Source organism: Fukomys damarensis, unplaced genomic scaffold (genome assembly GCF_012274545.1).
Source record: "Fukomys damarensis isolate Sample0158 unplaced genomic scaffold, DMR_v1.0_HiC HiC_scaffold_24, whole genome shotgun sequence".
NCBI classification, from domain to species: domain Eukaryota; kingdom Metazoa; phylum Chordata; class Mammalia; order Rodentia; family Bathyergidae; genus Fukomys; species Fukomys damarensis.
In genome coordinates this window covers 28,861,986-28,886,713 of record NW_022900936.1, presented here as the reverse complement: position 1 = coordinate 28,886,713, position 24,728 = coordinate 28,861,986, and the positions used below count along the sequence as shown (strand labels likewise).

Genomic DNA, 24,728 nt, shown 5'->3' with positions numbered 1-24,728 from the left:
TATACTTTTAGATGAAAAATTCACTATAATTAGAACTGGTGTTCTTTTTTATTTTAGGTGTTGTTTTCTCTGGCCATTTTAAAGATTTTTTCGGTGTGTGTGTATGAGAGAGAGAGAGAGAGAGAGAGAGAGAGAGAGAGAGAGAGAGATAGGACCAGCCTTGAACTCAGGCTTCACTCTAAGTCATCGTGATCCTCCTGCCTCAGCCTTCTGAGTGCTGGAATTACAGGTGTGTGCCACTAAGGCCCAGCTTTTCCTTTATTTTTAGTTTTTACAAGTTTAATTGAAATATGTCTTGGCAAGGATGCCTTTGTATTTATTTTAGTTGGATTTCACCCAGCTTCTTGAATCTGTAAGATTGCCTTTAACCAAATTTAGGAATTTTTTAACTATTATTTTTAGTCTGTCATTGTCACATCTTTTTCCTCTGCTTGAAACCCAAATGATGTATTTGTTTTGTTTTGGTATCACAAAAAATGCTTAATTTATTTTCTATGCAGGCTATTTTCTTTTTATTAATTACTTGTATTGGTACATTTAAGGTATATAATGCAGTGACATTCATTATTGGAAATTTACACCTGTACATAATCCATTTTGGTTCTTATTTTTTCCCCATTCCCCTGCTTTCCTTCAACCCCTCCACTCTCTCTGTCTACAAAGACTTTGTTTCCATGTTTTCTTTTTCTCATGTTAATTCCATTCCCATCTTTCTTTTCTCCTACCCCTCACATTTCCCCTTCCCCTTTGCTCCTTTTCTTCCTATTTCACATTATCTATTGCACTTTTTAGTACTTATTTACACTTTGAGTTTCTCACACTAAAGAAACTATTTAGTATTTACATATGTATCCTATTTATTTCATGTAAGAGTATCATCTGTGCATGCATTTAGCTATAAATGTCTCTAGTTTCTCATTCTTTATGGCTGCTATGAACATGAGTGCATATATATCACTGTGGTATGAGTCTTTTAATTCTTTGGGAAAGATACCCAGCATGGGGGTAGCAGGGTCAAATTGACCTCCAATCCCAGTTCTTTGAGGTATCTCCATACTGATTTCCACAGTGGTTGCACCAGTCTGCACTCCCATCAGCAGCGGAGCAGGGTTCCTCTTTCCCCACAGCACCACCAGCATTTGTCATTGGTTGATTTCATGATAGCAGCCATTCTTTCTGGGGAGAGGTGGAATCTCAGTGTTTTCTTCAATTGCATCTCTAGAATAACCAGTCATGTTGAACATTTTTTCATATGTTTATTTGCTATTTGTAGAAATGTCTGTTCATTTTAGATACCCATTTTTGTAGTGGGTCTTTAAATTTGGGATGTCCGAGTTTTTAAAGTTTTTTTTATATATTCTAGGCAACAGACCTTTGTCTGAGGAAGAGCTGGTGAAATTTTTTTTCCCACATTGTGTGTTGTCTCTTCACACTTTTGTTCATCTTGATATGTAGAAGCAGTTTAATAAGAAGAGATCCCAACTGTTGTTTGTGGTAGTTCATGGAAAACTGAGGTTTTGTTCATAAAATCTTTTCCTACACAATATCTTCAAGAGTTTTACCTAACCTCTTTTCCAGCTGGTTTAGTGTTTCTGTTTTAATATTTAGATCTTTAATCCATTTTGATTATAGTTTAGTGTGTGGTGAGAGATATAGATCTAGTTTAAATATTTGGCAAGTTGAAACCAAGTTTTTTCCAGCACCAATTGTTAAAGAGGCTATCTTTCCTCTTTTCCTCCAATGAGGGTGTTGGCTCCTTTGTTGAAGTCTGGAAATGTTTCTGCTTCTTCTAATCTGTTCCACTGGTCCTCAGGTCTGTTTCTTTGCCAGTACCATGTTGTTTTTATCACAGTAGCTTTGTAGTGTAGTTTCAAGTCTGGGATTGTGATACCTCCTACCTTGCCTTTATTGCCTAGAATTGCTTTTGATATTCTAGATCTCTTCTTCTTCCAAATGAATTCTTGGATTGTTTTCCCAAGGTCTGTGAAATATGCTGCTTTCTTTCATTAGGTGGATTCCTAGGTATTTCATTTTTTTGGATGCTGTTGTGAAAGATGTTATTTGTCCCACTTCTTTCTCAGTGAGTCTGTTTTTCATTAACAGAAAAGCTATTGATTTTTAAGTGTTAACATGTATCCAGCTACTTTGCTGAACTTTGTTATTAAATCTAGAGACTTTTGGTGGAGTTCTTGTGGTCTTCTAAAAAGAGTATCATGTCACCTGCAAATAATGACAATTTGATTTCTTTTTTTCTTATCTTTTTTCCTTGCATTTTTGTCTCTTGTCTAATTGCTGTGGCTAATGTTTCCAAAACTATATTGAACAGGAGTGGTGATAGTGGACATCCTTGTCTTGTTACTGAATTTAGTGTGAAGAATTTCAGGTTTTGACCATTTATTATGTTATTGGCTGTTGGTTTTTTTAGATGGCTTGTATCAGATAAAGGTAGATACTATTTCAATTTTTGAAGGTTTTTTTTTATCATAAATGTGTGTTGGGTTTTGTCAAATGTTTTTTCTGCATCTATTAAGATTACTCTATTTTTTGTCCTTGGCTCTATTAATATAGTGCATTACATTTATTGATTTGTGTATGGTGATCCATCCCTGCACCCCTGGGATGAATCCCACTTGGTCAGGGTGTGTGATCTTCTTAATGATTTCCTATCTTCTGAATTCTATTTGTGAGTATCTTATTAAAGTTTTTTACATCTATGTTCTATAATTATCTTTTTTGATTGGGTCTTTGCTTTGGGGATCAAGGTGATGCTTGCTTCCAGGAATGAATTAGGGAGTATTGCTTTGCTTTTAATTTAATTGAAGAATTTAAACAGGAGTGGCACTAGTTGCTCTCTAAATGTCTCATAGAATTCAGCAGTGAGTCCATCAAGCGGATGGTATGGAGGTACTCTGGATGAAGCTAGCACACCTGTGCCCCTCTTTTCTAGGTGGGCTTTGGCTTGGGCACATGTGCCCACATCTCTAGGGTTGGGCCAGGGTGGGGCCCTAGCTGGAACTCTGCCACTCTGGTCTACACAGCTGCTTCCTGGGTATGTGTGCGCTTACCCATGGTATGGTAGATCTCTGAAGGATGGTTTTGTGCCTGTGGAGCTCTTTTCTAGGAATCCCCATGGCTTTAGGACATTGGCCTGCACCTCTGGGCTCAGAGCAGGACCCCACCTGGAACCTGCCTGCAGCTGCACACTCTGGTCCATACAGGGTCTCCCCGATGTGTGCACATTTACCAATATTATGGCAGAACTCAGGAGGATGGCTTTGCACCTGTGCCTATGTAGGCTATTTTCATTGTGTTTATTGAATTTGAGTATATTCTATTAATGTTCTCTTGAGTCCATTGATTTCATATTTCTTCTTCTCCACTTTACTATTAAGTCCATACTGAAATTTCAAAAATTTTCTGTTGCAGTTTTCACAGACTTATATTTGGTCTTTTTTCATATAATACATATATAGTTGCTAGTTTTTATACTTTTTCATTTGTTGCAAGGTAATTCATAAGTACTTCTAAGCTGTTTTCAAAGTCTCTGTCCAGTAGTTCCAACATCTTATCTCAATGTTAGTGTCAATTGATTTTTTCATTATCATTTATGTTATGTCCTTATTGCTCTTTTGGAGTAACTGATGAATTTTAATTGTATTCTGGGCATTTTAGATGTTATGTCAGGAGACCCTTGATGTCATTTGACTCTTCAATGCTAGCAGGCAATCATCTCACTTGCACTTAATGTGTTATGTTGAGATATGAGATATGAGATTACAGAATGGCAAAACTGGCTGGGAAAGTAGACATGACCAATAATTACAAGATCCCAGACACATGCCCAGAACAGTTGCCAAAGCTCTGTACCTAAACTTCTCTCAAAAACTGGAGTAGGTTTTCTTTTATAAAAAAATTAAATTCATTGGTACATTTTAGATATGCACAGTAACATTCATCATAGGGAATCTGCACCTATAGATGATATATTTTGATTCTCTTTCCCCCCTTTCTCTCCCCTCCCTTCAACTCCTCTTCCTCTCCTTATTTACAAAAGCAGTGCTTCCATTGTTTTCTAGTATTCCCTTTTATTTCTTTTCCTTTCCTTTCTCCCTCCCCTATTCCTAATTCCCTTTCTGATTTGAGAATTCAGGTTTTCAGTAGCATGCCCTAGACAACTTCAGCCCGATACTTGGAATCTCAGCACCGACTGTTAGGACCCAGATGTCGAAGTTCTCTTGGATTGCCTCGATATTTGGACAACATGTAAGGAATCAGGTGCAAAGAGAACTTGCTACTGTGACTTTCTTCACAGTAGTCTATTCTGTGTCCTCCAGGGTATACTTTTTTTTTTTTCTTTTTTGAGACAGGGTCTCACTATGTTGTTCAGACTGCTCTGGAACTCACTGTGGAGTCCAGGCTGGTCTCAAACTCACAGAAATCCTCCTGTCTCGGCCTCCCAAGTGCTGGGATTGCAGGTGAGCGCTACCATGCCCAGCATCCAGGGTATACTTTCATCTTGTTTTTTCCTTTTTACTTTGCCAAAACTTGCTCTTCAGAGCCGGTTTGTTCTTCATACTTCACTTTCACTTTTTCAAATAAATTTGGCCACTTTTTCTTATTTTGTTCAGTTCTTTTTCAAGGCAAGAAGAACCTGAAATTTAATTCCAGTTGGAGAGGCAAGCGGCCCAGATCTTGATAATGATTATGTGGCAAGTTAGATTTAGTTGGAGAGTTTAGAAGGAGCTACCTGACAACAGTGTCTAGCCTGCTTTTATTTGTCTGTATTCTAAAGACAGTTTATGTTTCCTAGAATTTTCCTGTCTGCTTCATTCAGACAGGAACTCCTGCTGGATCATTGCTGGTCCTGCCTCTGAGGAGGAGATTGTTCTTTGGGTTTCACACTGTCAGATAGAGTGGGGTATCCACACACAGAGGAGAGGAAGTATATCCTTTGACCTGTTCTCAGGCCAGTAAGCACTATTGAGTTTTGCGGTCTATCCCTGATAGATTTTTAGGGAAAAAAGAATGTACCAGAATCACCTTTTGCCACTGTGGATGGCCAGAAATTGTAGGATATGGGTAGTACACTGCCTTTGGACACAGGGTTGGAAACGCCTAACCCCAGTTCTAGATTAGCTTCAGTTGCTGGGTGCGGTGAAGGGAGGTAAAGGGACTTTTGGTATTTTCAGTGAGGGTGCTTGTTTTGCTGTCTTGCCTGCTATTTGTGGGTGGGGTTGGAGGTGGGTCAGTCAGGTTGAGATACACTATTGCTGCTACTTTAAATTCATCGGACTGCTTCTCTCAGTTGTCATGGGTCTTCCTGTCATGTCTCTGTTAGCCTTTTCCAATATTCAGACAAGAAAGATGTATGAGAGATAATAGGATATATAAGAGATGCAAAAAAAAAAGGATTATGAGAAATGGAAAGAAACTGAAAGGGATTTGCAACTATGTCTACTTTCTAATCCTCTGGGCACTTTTTCTTTCCATCTTTCAGATAGTCTATTTAGTTATTTCCAGGATGTTTAGATGTACTTAGAGGGGAGAACAAGAAAAGAAGGGTCTATACTATGTTTTCTTGTGTTTTTAAATTGGACTTTACTAAATATAGATGTAGTCTTGGAGGTGATAGTAAGAATATTAAAGATTGTGGTATTTAGATCCCTGTTCATCTTTCACTACATTTGGACATATGTGTACTCTGATAGACCTAGAAATAAAAGGATAAAAGTAAACTACTGAAGAAAACCCTCAGAGATTCATTTCATATTTGTGTAATACAAGATGCTCTTAAGAAAAAACTACAAGCTTATCTTATATCCCCAAACTAAAACTAAAAACTTTTTATCTCAGTCTGAATTTTTGCAAAGTATGACACCTCAGAATATATTCCAAACTGTTCATGTTTACCCAATATTAACACACACTTTTATTCAAGTGATGAGCATGTATCAGTGTATTTGATATGTATGTATGTATCAACACACTTTTATTTACTATTGTGACAAATATTAAGTGATACTGTTTCATGTTCATTTCTAAATGTCAGTGAACAACAATTTTAATTTTTTCCCTTTTAATCATTCAAGTAGGAAGAGATAGACATTGATTTAAATGGCAAAATAAAACATATGTTGTTAGGACATATGGAGAAATGAAGCTAAGCAAGAAAGACTAAAACGTGATTCAGGGTATGGCAATTTTACATTGGGACCTTAGCGATGGTCTCACTTAGGAGATATCTCTTCAGAGATATAACATATGTGAGAAAGATCTATTTAGAAACATCTCTGGAAATACTTTTGTATTAATTTTTGACTACTGGGCTATTTTATTTTTTATTTTTTAATGGAACACTTCACGAATTTGCATGTCACCCTTGTGCAGCGGCAATGCTAATCTTCTCTCTGTAGTTCCAATTTTTTAGTATATGTGCTGCTGAAGTGAGCAAAACTGGGCTATTTTAAAGATTGTCACAAGTTAATCAGGTGAATGATTAGAATACCTCAACTCGGTTACTTAAAAATGCATAATTTCCCATTAGAAAGGACTATAATTAGAAATACAATCCATTATGACCCCAACAAAAAGCCATAATCTAAGGTGAATGTCTTAAACTATTGAATTAATATTAACTAATTAAAAATCAGATATCACCACTGTTGACTTTATCTTAATGTTATTGAAATTTCAGTGTTAAATCAGAATGGCAACAACCCCTGAAATATAAACAAAAATTATCTATCTTAAAGCAGAATTGGAAATATAACTCACCAGTTGGTCATACCTGGTAACGTTTTGCTTTTCTTTCTTTCTAAATTTTGTTTTATTAGTGTGTGCTTGCAGTGCATAAATATTATATTCATCATGGGAACTTGGCACATGTCTATAACACACATTAATTCTTTTTACTTTGCCTTTCTCTCTTTTCTTTACCCTGTTCCTCCAGCAGAGTTGAGTACTTCGTGGGGAGACTTTATGGTGTGCAAATGCAAAACGTCAACTACTCACCCTTTTTCTGAAACATATTTCTGAAGCCTAAATGGATACAAATAAACTGTATTGATTAAATTAATCATTCCATAATTCAATAGTTTATTTTAAAATGAATTTATTTCATTCATATAGTATAAAATTTCATATATATTTTAACAAGCAATAAAGATTGTTACTGGCATAGGAATAATCATCTATAATAATACATATGTAATTATTTTGAAATGTGTAAATCTACAAAAATAGAAAAAATTGATCACTGAATCTTTATTTTGATATTAGCTGAACACTGTTTCCTGAAGAATGCATTATGCAGTGCACATGCAAATAGTATTGGTATATGAAATCTATAAATATGGAGCAAATGAAAATTAATCAAATTATATTGATCAATACTTATTGAACCCCTGAGACATTATTCAGACAATGTTAGGCATTTTCCAAAAAATTAATCATCTTGATAAACACCAGAAGACTAAGTGATTTAGCTTCCTTATATTAACAAGATGGAATGGCAAGGGGAAGAAATAAAATTTAGGGAGAAAGTGAAGGAATTGAAAATAGAAAAACAATAAAAAAAGAAAAGTTCTATTCTGTTTGTAAATTATTGATTACAAAATCTTTAGTCAAATTAAAAAATTTGACTCAGTGCTAAAGATATGTTGAGTCTTCCCATGAATGCATTTTACCTAGATTACAGGATAGCTATTTCACTTTCCAGGGTAATCTGCTGTAACTGTCTCAAGAATTATCATTTTACCCTTTTGGAAACAAATAATTCCCCATCTTTCTGAGTTGTATGATGGAAAGTGAACACTTTTAAAAATTATTTTTAATTTGTTTTTCTTTTATTTTCAAGATATAGAGTAAAGATCATGTGGCTAAAGCCAACAAGCTAGAATTATTTTAAATTAAAGCATGGTTTATACTATTGGACTGGGATTTGAGACATTGTACCAAATAAACTCTAAATTGATACATGCCATCAGCTACTATGGTACCACTAGCAAATGTGGATCCAAATTATCTTTAACATTACTATCTATTCCATCCCAAACTAAAATTTAAAAGCAGTCAGATACCTTCAAAAAGAAACTCCAAATTTTGAGTAATGGGTTTCTGGAGTGTATGCTATATTGATTGATTCAACACAAAGATTAATTAAATGAATTGATTGCATTTATTAATTCACACTGTCCTCCAAAAATGGGAACAAAATAGAAAATATTTGATGAAGTGGTAAAGGAGGGTAACTGTTCTACCTTTTTTTCTAAGGTAGAAAAAAATTTATTGAGAGAAAAAAAGTTTCTGTGTAAGAGACAGAGGGAGGGACTTTTACCTTTTAAATGCACCTAATCTAATTGAAATTTTGATATCCAATATTCAAAAAGCCATTTTTCACTATCTAGAAACTGAAAATTGAACAAGAATGAAAGAGATAAAGATTGATCATAAAATTCTCTGTAATAATTGGGACCTTACTGATTTTCACTTCCAGAATGAGAAAAATAAGTAGAAATTATAAATATTTTTAAATATTAAGAAAGTATAGAACATAATACAACAACCAGTAGTATCAACTATTTTGTTGACTCAATATTTTCCCACATGTAGCTCAGATTTTAATCCCTCCACAGAAACCTTTACAAACGTAGTCAAAATTTGTTGTGTATCCTTCTTCATTCTCCCCCTTCTGTTTCTTCATATATCTATCATCTTAAATTATTCTATTTATTACTAATGATACACTCATGGTTCAGAACATTCCACTACAGAACAAGGTACTTTGACATTAGAGAAAACTATAGAGCAGAGGCACTCTCACTTTCTAGTCTGCATTCCCAACAACAATGGAGAATGATTGCTTTCTCCCCATAGCCAGCAAACATTTATTATTGGTTGATTTATTGATAGCATCATTTCTAGGGTAAGGTGGAATCTCAGTGTTGTTTTCATCTGCATCTCTCAAGTGACCAGTGATTTTGAATATTTTTCATATATTTATTTGCTGCTTTTATGTGTTTGTCTGAGAAATGTCTGTTCATTTCAGATGCCCATTTTTGAATTGGGTCTTTGTATTTGGGGGTTCTGATTTTTTTATTTCTTTTATATCCTAGATAGTAGTCCTCTGTCTGAGGAACATCTGGTAAAATTTTTTCTTCATTGTAGGATGTCTCTTAGCTCTGTTGGTGGCTTCTCTTTCACTGAAAAGTCTTTTGAATACAAGGAGATCCCAGTTGTTGATTCTTTGTGCAAGTACTCCTGCTGCTGAGGATTTGCTCATAAAGTCTTCTGCTACACCAGTGTCTTCAAGAATTCTACCTAATTTACTTTCCAGTAAGTTTGTCATTTCTGTTTTGATATTTAGGTCTTTAATACACTAGAATTTTAGTTTAGTGCATGATGAAAGATAGGGGTCTAGCAAGTAGAAAGCCTGTTTTTCCAACAGTATTTATTAAAGAGGCTATCTTTCCTACAGTGAGCATGCTTGGGTCCTTTGTCAAAGTTGAGGTAGCTGAGTATATCTGTTGTTGTCTCTGCATCTTCTAATTTATTCTATTGGTCCTCCAGTATGATTCTTGGCCAGTACCATGCTGTTTTTATCACAGTGACTTTGTAGTATAGTTTCAAGTTGGGAATTGTGATATCTAATGCCATGTCTCTGTTGCCTATAATGGTTTTTGCTATTCTAGGTCTCTTCTGATTCCAAATGAAATTTTAGATTGTTTTCTCAAGTTCTGTGAAATATATTGTTGATATTTCAATCAGAATTGCATTGAACCCATATAGTAGTTTTAGAAATATGAACATTTTCACTATGTTTGTTCTTCCTACACAAGAGCAAGGCATGTCTTTACATTTTTTTATATCCTCTTCGTTCTCTTTACAGAGTGGTGTAATTTTCAGTGTAGAGGGTTTTTTTTTTTTTGTCTCCTTCATTAGATTGATTCCTAGATATTTCATTTTTTGGATGTTACTGTGAAAGGAATCATTTCCCTAATTTCTCTCACCATGAGTCTATTATTGTGCACAAGAAGGCTATTGTTTTTTGAGTGTTCACTTTGTATCCAGCTACTCTACTGAATCTGACAATTAAGTCTAGAAGTCTTTTGGAAGAATTTTTATGGGTCTTTCATGTAGAGTATCACATCATCAGCAAATAGTGACAGTTTAACTCTTCCTTTCCTATCTTTATTCTATTTATTTTTCCTCTTGTCTAATTGTTGTGGCTAATGTTTCTAGAATTATATTGAAGAGGAGTGGTGTTAGTGGACATCCATGTCTTTTTCCTGATTTTAGCATGAAGGTTTTCAGTTTTTGATCATTTTGTATGATATTGGCTATGGGTTTTCATAGATAGTCTTTATCAGGTTGAGATAAAGACCATCTATTCCAATTTTCTATAAGGTTTTTATCATAAATATGTTGAATTTTGTTGGACGCTTTTTCTGCATCTATAGAGATGATCATATGGATTTTGTCCTTGACTCTGTTAATATATTCTATTACATTTATTGATTTACATATGCTGAACCATCTTTGCATCTCTGGGATAAATCAGACTTGGTCACAGTGTATGATCTTCTTGGTGACCCCCTGTATTCTGATTGCTGGCATCTTATTGAGGATTTTTACATCTATATTCCCTAGTGAGATTGGCCTGTAGTTCTCTTTTTTGGTTAGATCTTTCCCTGGTTTTGGAATCAAAACAACACTTGCTTTCAGGAATGAATTTGGAAAAGTATTACTTAGCTTTCAATTTCATTGATGAGTTTAAAGAGTAGTGGTGATTTTTCTTCTCTAATGTCTTGTAGAATTCAGCAATGAAACCAACAGGACCTGGGCTTTTCTTTGTTGGTAATGTTTTAATTATATTTTCAATTTTACTGAATGTAATTGGGGTGTTTAGACTAATATATCTTATTTGTTCAACTTTGATAATTCATATGTATCTAGGAATCTGTCCATTTCTTCTGTATTTGCATTTTTATTAGAGTATAGATTTTCAAAGTAGGTATTGATGATCCTCTAGATTTATGCTTGATCTGTTGTGACTTCACCATTTTTATTCCTAACTGCGTGAATTTAAGCCTTTTCTTTCCTTTTTTGATAAATTCGGCTAAGAGTTTATTTGATGTTATTTATTCTTTCAAAAAACCAACTCTTTGATTCATTTTTTTTGTATAATTCTCTTAGTCTCCATGGCATTAATTTCTGCTCTGATCTTTATAATTTCCTCCCTTCTATGAACTTTCAGTTTGTCTTGCTCTTCTTTTTCTGGAAGATTAAAGTAAAGCATTAGGTTAACAGGGAGGGGAGGAGGGTGTAAAGGGAGGGCAGGGACAAGGGGAAAAAATGATAACCAAGACCTGTCATATAAAGGTACAAGATCCCAATAATGAATGTAATTGTGCTGTATACCTAAAATGTACCAATAAACTTAATTTTAAAAAAAGGTTGTTTGTTTGATCTCTCTATGTTTTCCTAGTATGGTCATTTACTGCTTTGTGTTTCCCTCATAGAACTGCTTTCACTGTGTCCCATAGATTCCTGTATGTTGTATTGGCATTACTGTTTAATTGTAGAAACTGTCTAATTTCTTCAGTTTCCTCTGTGACCCAAAGGTTGTTCAGCAGGGTGTTATTTAATTTCTATGTGTTTGTGACATTCTTGCAGTTTCTTACTCTATTGATCTCCAGTTTAATTGCACTATGGTCTGATAATATACATTTACTTAAGCATGTTCTATGAGCTAACATGTAGTCTATTTTGGAGAATGACTTATGTGCACCTGAAAAGAATGTATATTCTGATTTTGTGGTGTGAAACACTCTGTAGTCATTTACTAAGTTTGTTCTAAGACTTTATTCAGTTCTGTTATTATGTTGTTGACTTTTTATCTAGATGACCTGTCTGGTTTTTTTTGTTGTTGTTGTTGTTGTTTTTTTTTTTTTTTTTTTTTTTTTTTTTTTTTTTTTTTGGTACTTGGGATTGAAATCAGGTCCTGGTGCTTGCCAGGCAGGCCACCGAACCGCTGAGCTAAATCCCTGGCCCTGACCTGTCTATTTGTGTCAGTGGAGTATTGAGGTCCCCCACTAAAATTGTGTTAGTGTTTATTTTTTTTCATATCATTAATTTTTGTTTTGTATAGTTGAGGTCATTAGCATTCAGTGCATATATATTTAGGATTGTCATTTCTTCCTCTTGTATTGTTCTCTTTACAAGGGTGTTGTGGCCTTCTTTGTCTTTCTTAATCAGCTTTGGTTTAAAATTTACTCTGTCTGCAAATAAGATAGCTACCCCTGTATTTTTCTGGGCTCCTGTCACAAAGAGAACTGTTTTCCATCCATTTACTCTGTCTATGAATGTCTTTGTGCATTAAATGGTTTTCTTGTATACAGCATATTTTTGCATTTTGCTTCTTAATCCATTCTGCCAGCCTACTTCATTTGATTGGTGAATTGAGGGCATTAACATCAATTGTTATAACTGCTATGTATTGAATTTTCATTGTTATGTTATTTTCCTGTTGTTGTTTTATTTTTTAAATTTTTTCCCTCTTTCCCTTTAATTTCTTGCCTTCCCTGGTATATTTTCTCTGTTGGCCCTTATGAAGTTGTGGCCTTCACTTTCTCTTTCTTTCATTCCTTTTTTTTTTTTTTTTTTTATGGTACCAGGGATCATACTTGGGTCCTTGTGCATATGAGGCAGGCAGCAGAACCACTGAGCTAAATCCCCAGACTCTTCACTTTCTTTTTACAAGATATTGCTTTGAAGCATTTGGAGTGGCAGTTCAGTGTTCATGAAATTTCTCAGGTTTTTTTGGTCATGGACATATCTTATTGCTCCATCAATTTTGAAAGATAGTTCTGCAGGATACATCAGTCTAGGTTGGAGGCTGTTTAATTTTTGGGCTTGAAATATCTCACTCCATGCTCTCCTTGACTTGTCGGTTTGTGTTGAAAAGTTCATTGTGATTCTGATGGGCTTTCCTTTGCATGTGATTTTTTTTTTCTTTTACTCTAACTGCTTCTATTTTGTTCTTCTGTTGGGTTGCTGGGAATTTGATTATTATATGTCTAGGTGTAGTTTTTTTTTTTAAATCATGGCTAGTTGGAGTCCTATATACCTCACTTATCTGTATGTCAAATTCTTCCCCTCTGTTTGGGAAATTTTCTCTCATTAATACCATGAACAACTTTTTTTTATGCCACTTATACTTTCTCCTGCTACTTCATGAATTCCTATCAGTCTTATATTATTTTTCCTTGCATCATCTAAGACTTGTTTGATTGATTTCTCATCTGATTTCCCTTACTGATTTTAAGACATCTCTCTTTTCATGGCCACTGACTGCAATCCTTTTGTATATCTTAAATTCTATCTTCACATTCCTTCATTCCACTGTTAATGCTTTCCATAGAGATTTTAATCTCCTGGATATATGTTTGAACCTGTTTCATGGATTTCATTTCTTTCCTATGTTGGGCATTCATGATTTGCATCATGGTCCTGAGTTCAGGTATTTTTTTTTTTTTATCTGTTTCTCTTCTAGAGTCTCTAATCATGTCTTTCATTTTCTCACCATCTCTGTGGTTTTCTGGAAAATTATTTCTGTTTTTAATTTTTCTAGAGCCTCTTTTACCTGTTTTTTTGTTTTTTTTTTTTTTTTAATTTCCTATGCTATTGGTTCAGGGTGTCCAGATGGTTTACTGCCAGACTTTTCCACCTCATTCCCCCCAGAGTATAATTTTGGTGAGTCAGAAGTCTGTGTTTATGCCTTGTTAAGTGTCTTCTCATTTCTATTTTTGTTGTTGGTACTGTCCTTGGTTTAATTCTGAGGTTAAAACTTTGATCTTCTAGATGTAGCTGGTCTTTGCCTTTTTAGTTTCTAATGACTCTGAGGAATCTCATTCTCATTATACAAGGGAGGATAACTGATTAGATCAATTACAACACCTTAGCCCAAGTGATACAATCAGCAGCAAAATGGCATCAAGCCATGCTTAGAAAATGACAGTTCATAGTAGTTATTAATCTATCACCTTTAACTGTGAATTAAATAAAAATTGAGGACCAGTGCCCAAATATGTTTATAGTGAGTAAAGTTTTCCACATAACTACTTTACCCTTCAGAATGGGGATTTAGAAGGATTTGGGGAGGGAGGGGTAGATAGGAAAGAGAAAGATTAGAAGTGAGGTCAAAGGACACAGGATAATCACACAACTCTAGGGAGCTGTTGAAGAGAAGAGGACAGAAGAAAATATACACAAGAACAGAACAAACTAATAGCAATAGGGAGGTTAGAGACTGTAATCACTTTCTTTAAAAACTAATGGCAGTTGAGAGAAGGAAAAAGAGAAGAAAAGAAAAAAAGAAAATAAAGTTAAATTAGGATAAGAACAAGAACAAAAAGAGAGTAATAAAGATCAAGGTGGGGGGAGAGAGAAAAGATAAGAAAAAGAAGATAAAAAGAAAAAAATTGAGAAAAGAAAAAGGTAGATAAAATTTTAAAACTGATTAAAGATAAGAGAAAATATTACTTTAAAAATAAAAAATACAAATAGAGGACCTCCTTCAGGGTATGCATCTGTTGACACAAAAAACAGTATGGGCAGGAGTGTGCAGATCTATGTTAATTATGCAAGCCAGTAGCTGTCCCTTGACGTTCAGGGTGATTTCTATGTGCAAGGCCCAAGGGGAAATCTCTGACTTCCTGCTGAATTGAACTCTGTTAAGTTGTACTGCAGATTATACTTGTCTTTCTCCTGAAGTTAGACCAGGTTCCAAGTGAGGTGCTGGTCCCTCTGACTTACCAACTATGGTGTTATGGTGTGCCTTTATTACAGAGATTTTTTTTTTTCATTTTTCCAGTGCCTTCAGTTTTCATCTAGGAGCCTCAGAGAGGCCCTCTTTCTCTTGTTCGTGGGATGGGGGGCACAGATACAACTGTGTTGGAACCCATGTGGCTGGGCTTCTCTGGCACCCTGGGCTGAACAGGCAGGCCTACTAGAGGGCCTTGTGCTATTTCCATGCTCTCTGTTGTTCTGTTCTGAAGAGGCAGACCCACCAGAGGGTCCCAAGCTGTTGCTGGTCTCCTCTGGTGCACTGGCCAGAAGGCTTAGTCTATTTCTTGAATCACTAACTTCTGAGGTGAAAATAATCAATCATAGTTTATTAAATTATTATTATATTCTATTTTCTTTCTCTGAAAGAGCTTTATACATGACTTGGAAATTCTGATCTCATTTTTCACTCAACTTCAAGATTTTTTTCCCCATCTATTCATCTCTCTGTGTTGCACATTAGTTAGTTTCTTCAGGTCTATCTACATTACTGATTCCTTTTTTAAATAGTGACTAATATTATATTTCACTCATCTGTTATGTTTGCTTTTGTAATTTTTAATTATTTCAAATTTTCTCTGTAGTTCCTTTCATTTTTACATATTCTTTACAGTATGCTTGCTAAGCTTCATCTTTTCTGGTATTATTTTTTTGTTTTTTGATTATTTCATTCATTGATCTTTTCATTTAATTGTTACTTATCCATTATCTACTAAGTGCCAAACACTGTATTGTGGTAAATGATAAATCACTGCACAAAGCAGACAAAACCATCACCTGGATAGAGATAAATACCATTGAGATAAAGACTATTCCAATTTTCTGTGGGATTTTTTATCATGAATTTCTCCTGGATTTCGTCAAATGCATTTTCTACATCTATTGAAGCAATAGTACGGTTTTTGTCCTTGGCTCTATTAATATAGTGTATTAAGTTTATTGATTTGCATATGTTGAACCATCCCTACATCCTTGGGGTGATCCTACTTGGTTATTGTGTGTGACCTTCTTGATGATTTACTGCATTCTGTTTGCCAGTATCTTATTGCATCTATGTTTATTAGGGAGTTTGGCCTGAAGTTTCCTCTGGTTTTGGTATCAGGATAATGCTTGCTTCTAGGAATTAATTTGGGAGTATTGATTCCCTTTCAGTTTCATTAAAGAGTTTGAGAAGAAGCAACATTAGTTCATCACCAAATTTCTTGTAGAATTCAGCAGTGAATTCTCAGGGCCTGGACTTTTTTTGTTGGTAAGTTTTAAATCACACCTCAGTTTCATTAACTTATATTGGTTTATTTGGAATTTTTATATCTTCTTTGTTCAGCTTTGGTAATTCATATGTACCCAGGAATCTGTCCATTTCTTTCATATTTTCCATCATATTAGAATACAGCTTCTCAAAATAGTTATTGATGATCTTCTGGACTTCTGCAGGATCTGCTGTAATGTCACCACTTTTATTTCTAATTGCATGGACTTGAGTAAAGCATTCTATTGTGATGTTTATCACATTTTATTTGTCAGCCACTAAATATCTTTTTCTTGTTTTCTGAAGGTTTTTTTTTTTTTAAAACCTGGCTCTAATTGAAAGCTAGTTTTTATTTTTTGATCATTCATATCAGTGGTATGTTTTAGAATAGTGGTTGCTTTTATGTTTGATCTTCACAGCTTCTGTTTGAGAGGAAAAACATTTTTCTCTCTTATTCTGAATTCTCAGTTGGAACAGATCCCTATAACAAAGGACTGATAAAGGAAAAATAAACAAGTTTATTGTCAAGGACACATTGTTGCATTTAACATGAGATTTCAACTTCACTGCCTTTGGGATTCATCTCAGGCATTAGTAGAGCACTAGATTTTACCAGGTGGGTCTTGAAGGCATGACCTTGAGATTTATTTCCAGTTCTTGCCAGTTCTAAACTGATACTCTACTCCTACTCTGTTTCCGGGCTGCCATGAACTAAGTTGCTTTGCTGCATCATGCCCTTCCACCATATTTCATCCTTGGGGTCAGTGAATTCTGAATTCAAACCATGAGCAAATTAAATCTCTTCTTCTTTAAATTATGTATTTTTTCTCAGAAATGAGAAAGCTTATCAGGTATACATAAGAGATACTTAGGAATTAGTAATCCTCAAAGAGGTGACCTAGAGTTCAGGCTTAAATAAAGTATTAAAGTGAAACAAAAAGGAATGGCGTTGGTGAGGCTAGAAGTAGGGAGATAATCAGGAACAGCAAATAAACAATTATGAGATTTGTTCAGCAGATTTAAAGTGGTGTTTTCTTTAAAGACACTAGTAATTTAAGGTTATCCTCCTCTGATACAGCTAGGGAGACACGATTACAAATGGAGAGTTTCTTTGTAGATGCAAATTTCTTCTATAAAAGGATAACTTCTACTTTGTTTTCAGAGCTTCTCTTATGTCTATCGTTTCTCAAAATAATCAACTAAAACTAAACCTTATTCAAAAAAAGCCTATGTTGGTGTGGCATTATCTGCTCCCCTCTACTGCTTAACTATGACATTTACTTTCCCTCCCAAAAATTTCCAAGCTTTAATCTTATATCATCAGATTATATGACACAATAAATTTGACAGATGCAGTAAGTGAAAAAAAATGTATGGTTAATTCAATTTCAGATGAATAAATATATTTAAAATATTATGATATGTCAAAGAAAGACCAATTGCAGAAGACTCCAATTTGTGCCCAAAGCAGTCTGTGAAGAATTAACCCCACAATTGGTTTGTTGATAGAAGTGAGTCTGGCTGAAGAATACATGCTGAGGTCAAAGTAACTCTTTCAAAAATTCTGTTGGCATGGAGGATGGGTGTTTAGCTTAGTGGCTCTACCACCCGCCTCAAAAGCACAAGGTCTCAAGTTCATTCCCTGGTACAAATAAAATAACAACAAAACCCAAAGTCTGTTCCCATGGCTAAAACCTTCAGACCAGGAGGATGATGTTCTAATTACAATTATATATTTTGTTTATTTTTCTAATTTGAAAATGCTTTATCTTGTCTTTTATGAGTCTGTTTATATTAATTTCCATAGAAACCACGTATTTCCTCTACCCCAATTGATTGCCAATAAAAGCCAGTGTCTAGGACTGTCCAGCTCCTTTTTTCAGTTGCACTGGCATTGGCCATCCTGGGACTCCACTTTATCCCTCTTAGTTCTGTCTCTTAGTGTACTCTTTTTCTCAGGCCTTCATCATGCACTGGGCAGGTGGAGACGAATCTGACTACAGGGGTCTCCCAGCAACCAGTAATTTTAAATTTAGTAAACAACTCTGTATATTATCAAACAGTCCTACATACAGTATTTACATTGCTGTTATTTGAAACTAGCATTCAACTTTGTTGAAGAATTAAACTCATTTGTCTAGCCTACTGCACTTTCCATGCTCCTGTTTTTGTTCTTGGAAATTTTGCTATTCCAAAAGATGACTCTTCCAAAATTCTATAAACTAAATATAGACCTTCTCTTCTGTACTGATTTCATCACCTACACAACCTCATCTTATGACTGTATGTCAGATTTCACCATTACTAATTGCTATATAATTTCATAGTATATATACATACATATATATATATAAAACTTGAATTTTTGGAAACTTTAACGGTGCTCTCAACTTTGGAAAAAGTTATCCCAATTTACTGTGTTGAGTTGGCATTGTACAGAAATGGACAGCCATATTGGTCTAGAAATGTTAATTTTTTTAATTTTAATTTTTTATTTTTTTCCATTTGTACAGGGGTAACACACTGTATTAAATATGTAAGATCATATCTATGTGAATTTGATTACAGAAACTAATAAAGTATTCTCCAAATAATGGAAAAAAAAAGAATAAGATTACAAGAGCAAGAAGCAATTTAAATATGTTCAGGAACCATTTTCATCTTCAGAATTAAGGATTATTTTAATCTTACATCATTGCCTTTTCTCTTTTTCTTTCCTTTTTTAGTTTTATTTTAGGATTTCCTATTTTTGATGTTCATACAGAGATTTCTTTAACTGAAATACTGAATAGTTTCTCTGGTGTGAATAAACTATAATATTACACAGGATCCTAATGAGATAATTAATAATGTGCAATAGGAAGTAAAGGGCTAAAGGTGTAGGGAAAGTGGGAAGGGTGGGGGAAAAGTAATAAGGGAGAGGAAAAAATATGAGAAATTGAAAAAATGTAATAAAGTTTTTGTAAATGGGGAGGAGAAGAGGGGATGAAGGGAGGGCAGGGACAAGGGAAAAAATGAGAATCAAGACCTATCATGTAAAGTACAAGATCCCAATAATGAATGTAACTGTATTGTATACCTAGATTGTACAAAATAAACTCAATAAAAAGAAACAATTCTATGCTAAAACTATCACATTCTAAATCCACAACTCACTGTTTTTTATACTCATTTCTATAACAATTCCATATCATAAAAGTACAACTTTCTAATGGTGAATGTCATTATATATGCATTAAATGTACCAACAAAATTAATTAAAAATAATTTGATATCAACCAGCCCAAAATAAGTCAGTATTATAACCTATTTACTTTTCCTTATCACTCTCATATCCTCTCTTCTTGGCACACTCAACTTAAAATTATGATATATCATTATAATCATGTCTCTTTTGTGTTTATATTTTCAAATATTTTGTTTCCTCTTGTACTTGTTACAAAACCATAGCCTTGATTAAGCTAACTATGAATATATTCCACACTACACCACATAGCTAAATGCTGCTAACACAAACATACAATTTTGTGAAATATACTTCACTATAATTCAGACACTTCATTTCAATTGATTCTGTAGTGATTCCTAACATTTTCCTCATGCATTCACTTTCCTAGGAAAGTGTTTTATATATCTTACTTCTTACTTCCTTCTCAAACTTGCAACCTATGCCTTGCAAGCACAAGGTCCCAAGCTTTATTCCCAGTACCAAAACAAAAACAAAAACAAAAACTTTCAATCTTCACCATCAACCTGCTAATAAGCTAAGTAAAACAGAAAAATCATTGCAGTTAGCAACATAAAAATAATTATTAAACTTCATAAGAGCTTCTTTATTAGACTGAAGTGGGGAAAAGCAATTCCAGAACTTGAGACAAATCAAGAAATTAAATGTAGACAAATCTTTCCAGAGCTTTTTATTTTACTAAAAAGAGAAATGGAAATGAGTCAATAGCTGAAAAGAAATATGGGTGAAATATAAGGTTTTTATAACTAAATATATTATAGAGTGTCTGATGAAAACGACTCTGTAGGTAAGCAAAACCTGCTTATCAGCTGATTAGCTGTGGCTGATCACTCTCCCACCCATCCAAGGATCCAAAATCCCTTGATCTTATTTATTTATTTATTTATTTACTTTCCTCGTTGAGTTTATTGGTATACTTTAGGTGTACAGTACAATTACATTAATTATTGGAATCCTGTACCTTTACATGACAGGTCTTGGTCCTCATTTTTTCTCCCCTGTCCCTGCTCTCCCTTCACCCCTCCTCCCCTCCCCTTTTACAAAAACTTCATTTCTATTTTTTCATTTTCTCATATTTTCCTCTTATTAGCTTTCCCCTACCCTTCCCACTTTCCCTAGACATTTAGCCCCTTTCTTCCTATTTCTCATTGTCAATTATATCATTAAGATCTTATGTGCTATTTTAGTTTATTCACACCAGAGAAACTATTCTGTATTTCCACATGTGCGACTTATTTCACTTAGGAGTATATCCTCAGTATTCCCTTGATCTTTTTTCCTAATCCAGGAGTTACTTATTTGGACTTATCCTTTTATGTACTTTTATTTACTTCTCCAGATGGTCTCAGTCAGCTATTGAATACCACATATATACAAATGACTCTAAAGTTTGTATTGATAGCCTGGTATATTCAATCTAACTCTAACTTCACATTTCTAAATGTTTATTGCACAGGTCTCCTTTGAGGATACCTAGTAACTCAAACATAATATTTATGAAACTCAGTTTTGTTCACCTTAAATCAATTACTACCTTTGTCTGCAATGTCTCAGCTTAATGATTATACAGTGGTTGCATCATTTTGTTTAAGTAGAAAATCTTTATATTATTATTAGTAATATCATCATTATTATTATTATATTTCAGATCCTATTCACAGTTTTGAAGTAATCTTATTGTCCCTACTTTCACTTTATTATCTTGGTCCAACACACCATCTTCTCTCTTTAGATTATTACAATAACCATTAATTACTTTCTCTTCTTCCAGTGTTTCTTTCTACTCCACTTTGAACATGAAATCCAGAGTTCTTATTTTAAAATAAAAATTGGGCCAAGGGATTTAGTGGTTCTACAACCTGCCTTGCAAGCTCAAGGTCCTGATTCGATTCCTGGTACCAAAACAACACCACCACCACCACCAACAACAAAAGCAATAAAATAAAAATCATTGTATTCTATGAAGTCTGCTTTGTGCCTCCTTTTCTCACTTCATGTCCCTAATATTAAACATAGGTTTGTCTGGGAATGAACAAATGAATATAAACTAATTTACAATGACATTCTAGTTATTGAAAGTTTTGATTGAAGGCCTGTTTCTTTGATTTAGATACCTGCCATTTATTTATTCATTTTTTCTTTCTCCAGTGCTCTGGATAAAATTCTAGTACCCTGCCCAATATAAATGGTGAGAGTAAGCATATTAGTTAGCTTTGCATTATTATTGTGAAATATCTGAGATGATTTATAAAGAGAAAATATTTAGCTCAGTTTGGTTGCTCAAAGTCAAAATAGCACATTGTTGGCTAGATTTCGACTGTACCATCTCACGCTGAAATGGCAAGAGTTGGAACTGCATGTCAGAGCAAAGTGCTCTTCTCCAGTTGGAGAAGAGAGGTGGGTAGAGGACACACATAGGCCAGGGCCTCCAGTCTCTTCCAGGAAAAAACTTTTTTTTTTTTTTTTTTTTTTTTTTTTTTTTTTTTACAAACCTATCTTTCACTAATAAGGCCTCAGTCATGGGCTTAGTGATAGGAGAGAAAGATCTTTCAACTCCTATGAAGCTATGAAAGGGCTGTCCCTGTTGGCCTGTTGGGCTTCTAAAGAATGCACATAATAATATAGTCACAACTATTAGCAGGATATTTTTGGTTGCAAGTGATAGAAGCTCAAAACAATGTAGAATAAATAAAAAAGGAAATAATGTACTTTTCTATTAGAAAATCCATAGTTGGATCTAACTTCAAGCATAGCAGAAACTCATGGGTGAAAATACATTAAAAAAATGTGACAGCCTTATCTTTTTACTGCATGTTGGTTTTATCTAGTAATTGGGGGCTTAAGAGTACTGACAGCTCTGAGTATTTTTTTTTTTTTTGAATTGTAACTGAAGAGTAAAGCACTTTCTTCTTTCAATGTCCAAAGTGAAAGACCAAGAAAGGAATCTGGAGTCCCCACAGGTCAGTTTTGGCATTGCTGAGAATAGAGCATGGAAGTCAGAAAGAAGAAAGTTATGGGGAAAAAAATTTGAAATAGCTGATAAACAACAGGTTCCATTGACTGTATAAGTAATTTCACCTTTTAGTAATTACATTTTTCATTGGCCAAGAGTCAAATCTAGTTAGGTAGTTAAGTTCTTTTTGATTTATTATTTTCTAATTTTGATAGTAAGCTTTGACTTTAAAGCACCAAACACATTTGGCAGGTGAAGAAATAAATCTGCTTTGTAATACTTTTCATTCTTCTGAAAATGCAGGATTGTTTATAGGCAATTTCTTAATCTTTATCTCAAAATGAAATGACTTAAAAGTTCATTCAGTTCTTGGCTTTTTCTGGGTCTATTGGTTCCCTAGACATTTTTTCATTCTGTTTCTCCTTTGTCTTTATTCATTCTTTCTATTGAAAGTTCTACAAGATCACTCAAAGATTTTACAAGTGTGTTAGTGAAAGATTTAATTTTTCAAATGTAAATGGAGCTCAGGCCTATCTTTGTTATTGGTTTATTTTGCTTCATTTCTTTTTAGCTACATTCTGACTCCATATGTGCCACAAAATTTTAGGTGTTAGTGATGTCATGAACTACAAGCTGAAATTTTGCCAGTAATATAAAGAAAGAGCCAATTGTCAGATATACCTTGAATGAATTTGCAATTGCTAAACTAATGTTTGGTACATGATTTGAGATCTAAAACTATAGAGTATATTTACTTAAGAGCAGACTAATTTAATTTGTAATTTACAATATTTAAAAAATAAAGGTAATGTGCATATGAACTTGAATATTTCACAATGTGAAAGTCAGATGAATATTTGCAATGCTTTGATGAGATTTACCATATTATATTATTTGAAGTTCATAGTTCTATTTTAAGAGGAAAAGATACTTGACTGATTAAACAATGTATATCTAAGACAGTGTAAGATGGCATAATTGAAAACTGACTTTGTACAATATAAAATGATGGCTACACATGTATGTGTTTCTTCTTCCAAGTATGAGCAGGAATACATATGGAGAAGATTGTAGTAGAAACAAAGGAGGCCCCATCTGAACAAAGACAATTGCAAAACCACAATGTGGGTGGTCTAGACCTTCTTGCTCACAATACTATTCATCCCAAGATAAAGCAATACCATTATAAAAACTGGCAAAAGAGGAAGGACAAGGAAAAAGAGTAATCCTCACAGCAATTAAATTTCTATTCATACTGTACTCCTGAAAGGCAGTGTTAATGATTCATGTACTAAATTTCTAGTGAATGATTGTAAATACAAAGTAATTGGAGTTCTACAGTACAGCGGGTCCTTAGTTTTAGGTACCTAAACTATTTTCCCTGTCTGACAACTTTCTGAAGTAATCCTAAACTGAGAATTGACACAAGACACTGAAGAAATAAGTAATTTTTGCTCATATGTCTGCAAATATATTGAGAAGGGGCTAGATTATTAACTCAGGACTCTCTGGTATTAAATGTAAAATAATATGTTCCATTTATTTATTTATTTATTTATTTATTTATTTATTTATTTGTTTTTGTTATACTGGGGATTGAACTCAGGATCTTTTGCTTGCAAGACAGGTGCATCACAATTGAATTACATCCCTAGCCCTATTCTTAATGACAACTACAAAGTCTATTATCTCCAACAAGGTGATGAGGAATATATATTTCACATCAACAACATTTGAATTAGCTATGGGATCCTTTTTGAAATTAACTCTGCATACAACAAATTAGTTAAATCACAACAGCTATGTCTCCATTCAAACAAGTTATAAATAGTCCAGCATCTCCTTAGTCAAATAGTAAAAGTCCTAATGAAAATGATGGCTAAAATGCTAGAGGGGGTCAAAAGACAGCTGAACAAAAGATCAGAGAGCAACTCAGAATTAGCAGTGGTTTATTATTCAGCACATTAGAATGTGGATTATCTACTTGGAATGGTTAATGGGATGGAAATTGCATATAAGACTTCTTTGCATCAAGAAAATGCAGCTCAGCAATGAAGTCTTGTGTGAAAAATAGTGAGAATGTGATAAAAGAAATACTTTGATAGATCCGCTAAACATTACACACTACTGAAGAAGAAGAAAAGAAGGAGGAGGAGGAGGAGGAGGAGGAGGAGAGGAAGAAGAAGAAGAAGAAGAAGAAGAAAAGAAGAAGAAGGAGGAGGAGGAGGAGGAGGAGGAGGAGGAGGGAGGAGGAAAGAAGAAGAAGAAGAAGAAGAAAAGATTTAATGTCTATAAAGAGATTTTTAGTCCTGGCAGTAATGGACCATAGCTGTGAAGAAGCATCTAATCCATGTGACAATCTGATCTGTGATTGAAGACATTAATGGTAGAAATGAACATTGGACTTTATCTTCAAATTTACCATTCAATTAAAA

General features: G+C 34.2%; 1 long non-coding RNA gene and 1 other non-coding gene across 2 annotated transcripts in view; one reads left to right on the top strand and one right to left on the bottom strand.

The window, feature by feature from the left end:
* The window catches only part of LOC109117374, a 41,749-nt gene extending 20,576 nt beyond the window's left edge, over window positions 1-21,173 (top strand). Inside the window, exon 3 of the long non-coding RNA XR_002024673.1 lies at window positions 21,112-21,173. This is a non-coding gene — a long non-coding RNA (uncharacterized LOC109117374). The remainder of the gene's footprint in view (window positions 1-21,111) is intronic.
* LOC117283326 lies at window positions 6,343-6,451 on the bottom strand. The gene has a single exon (XR_004514293.1). It is a non-coding gene; the product is annotated as a U6 spliceosomal RNA (small nuclear RNA).
* Window positions 21,174-24,728: the final 3,555 nt, after the last annotated feature.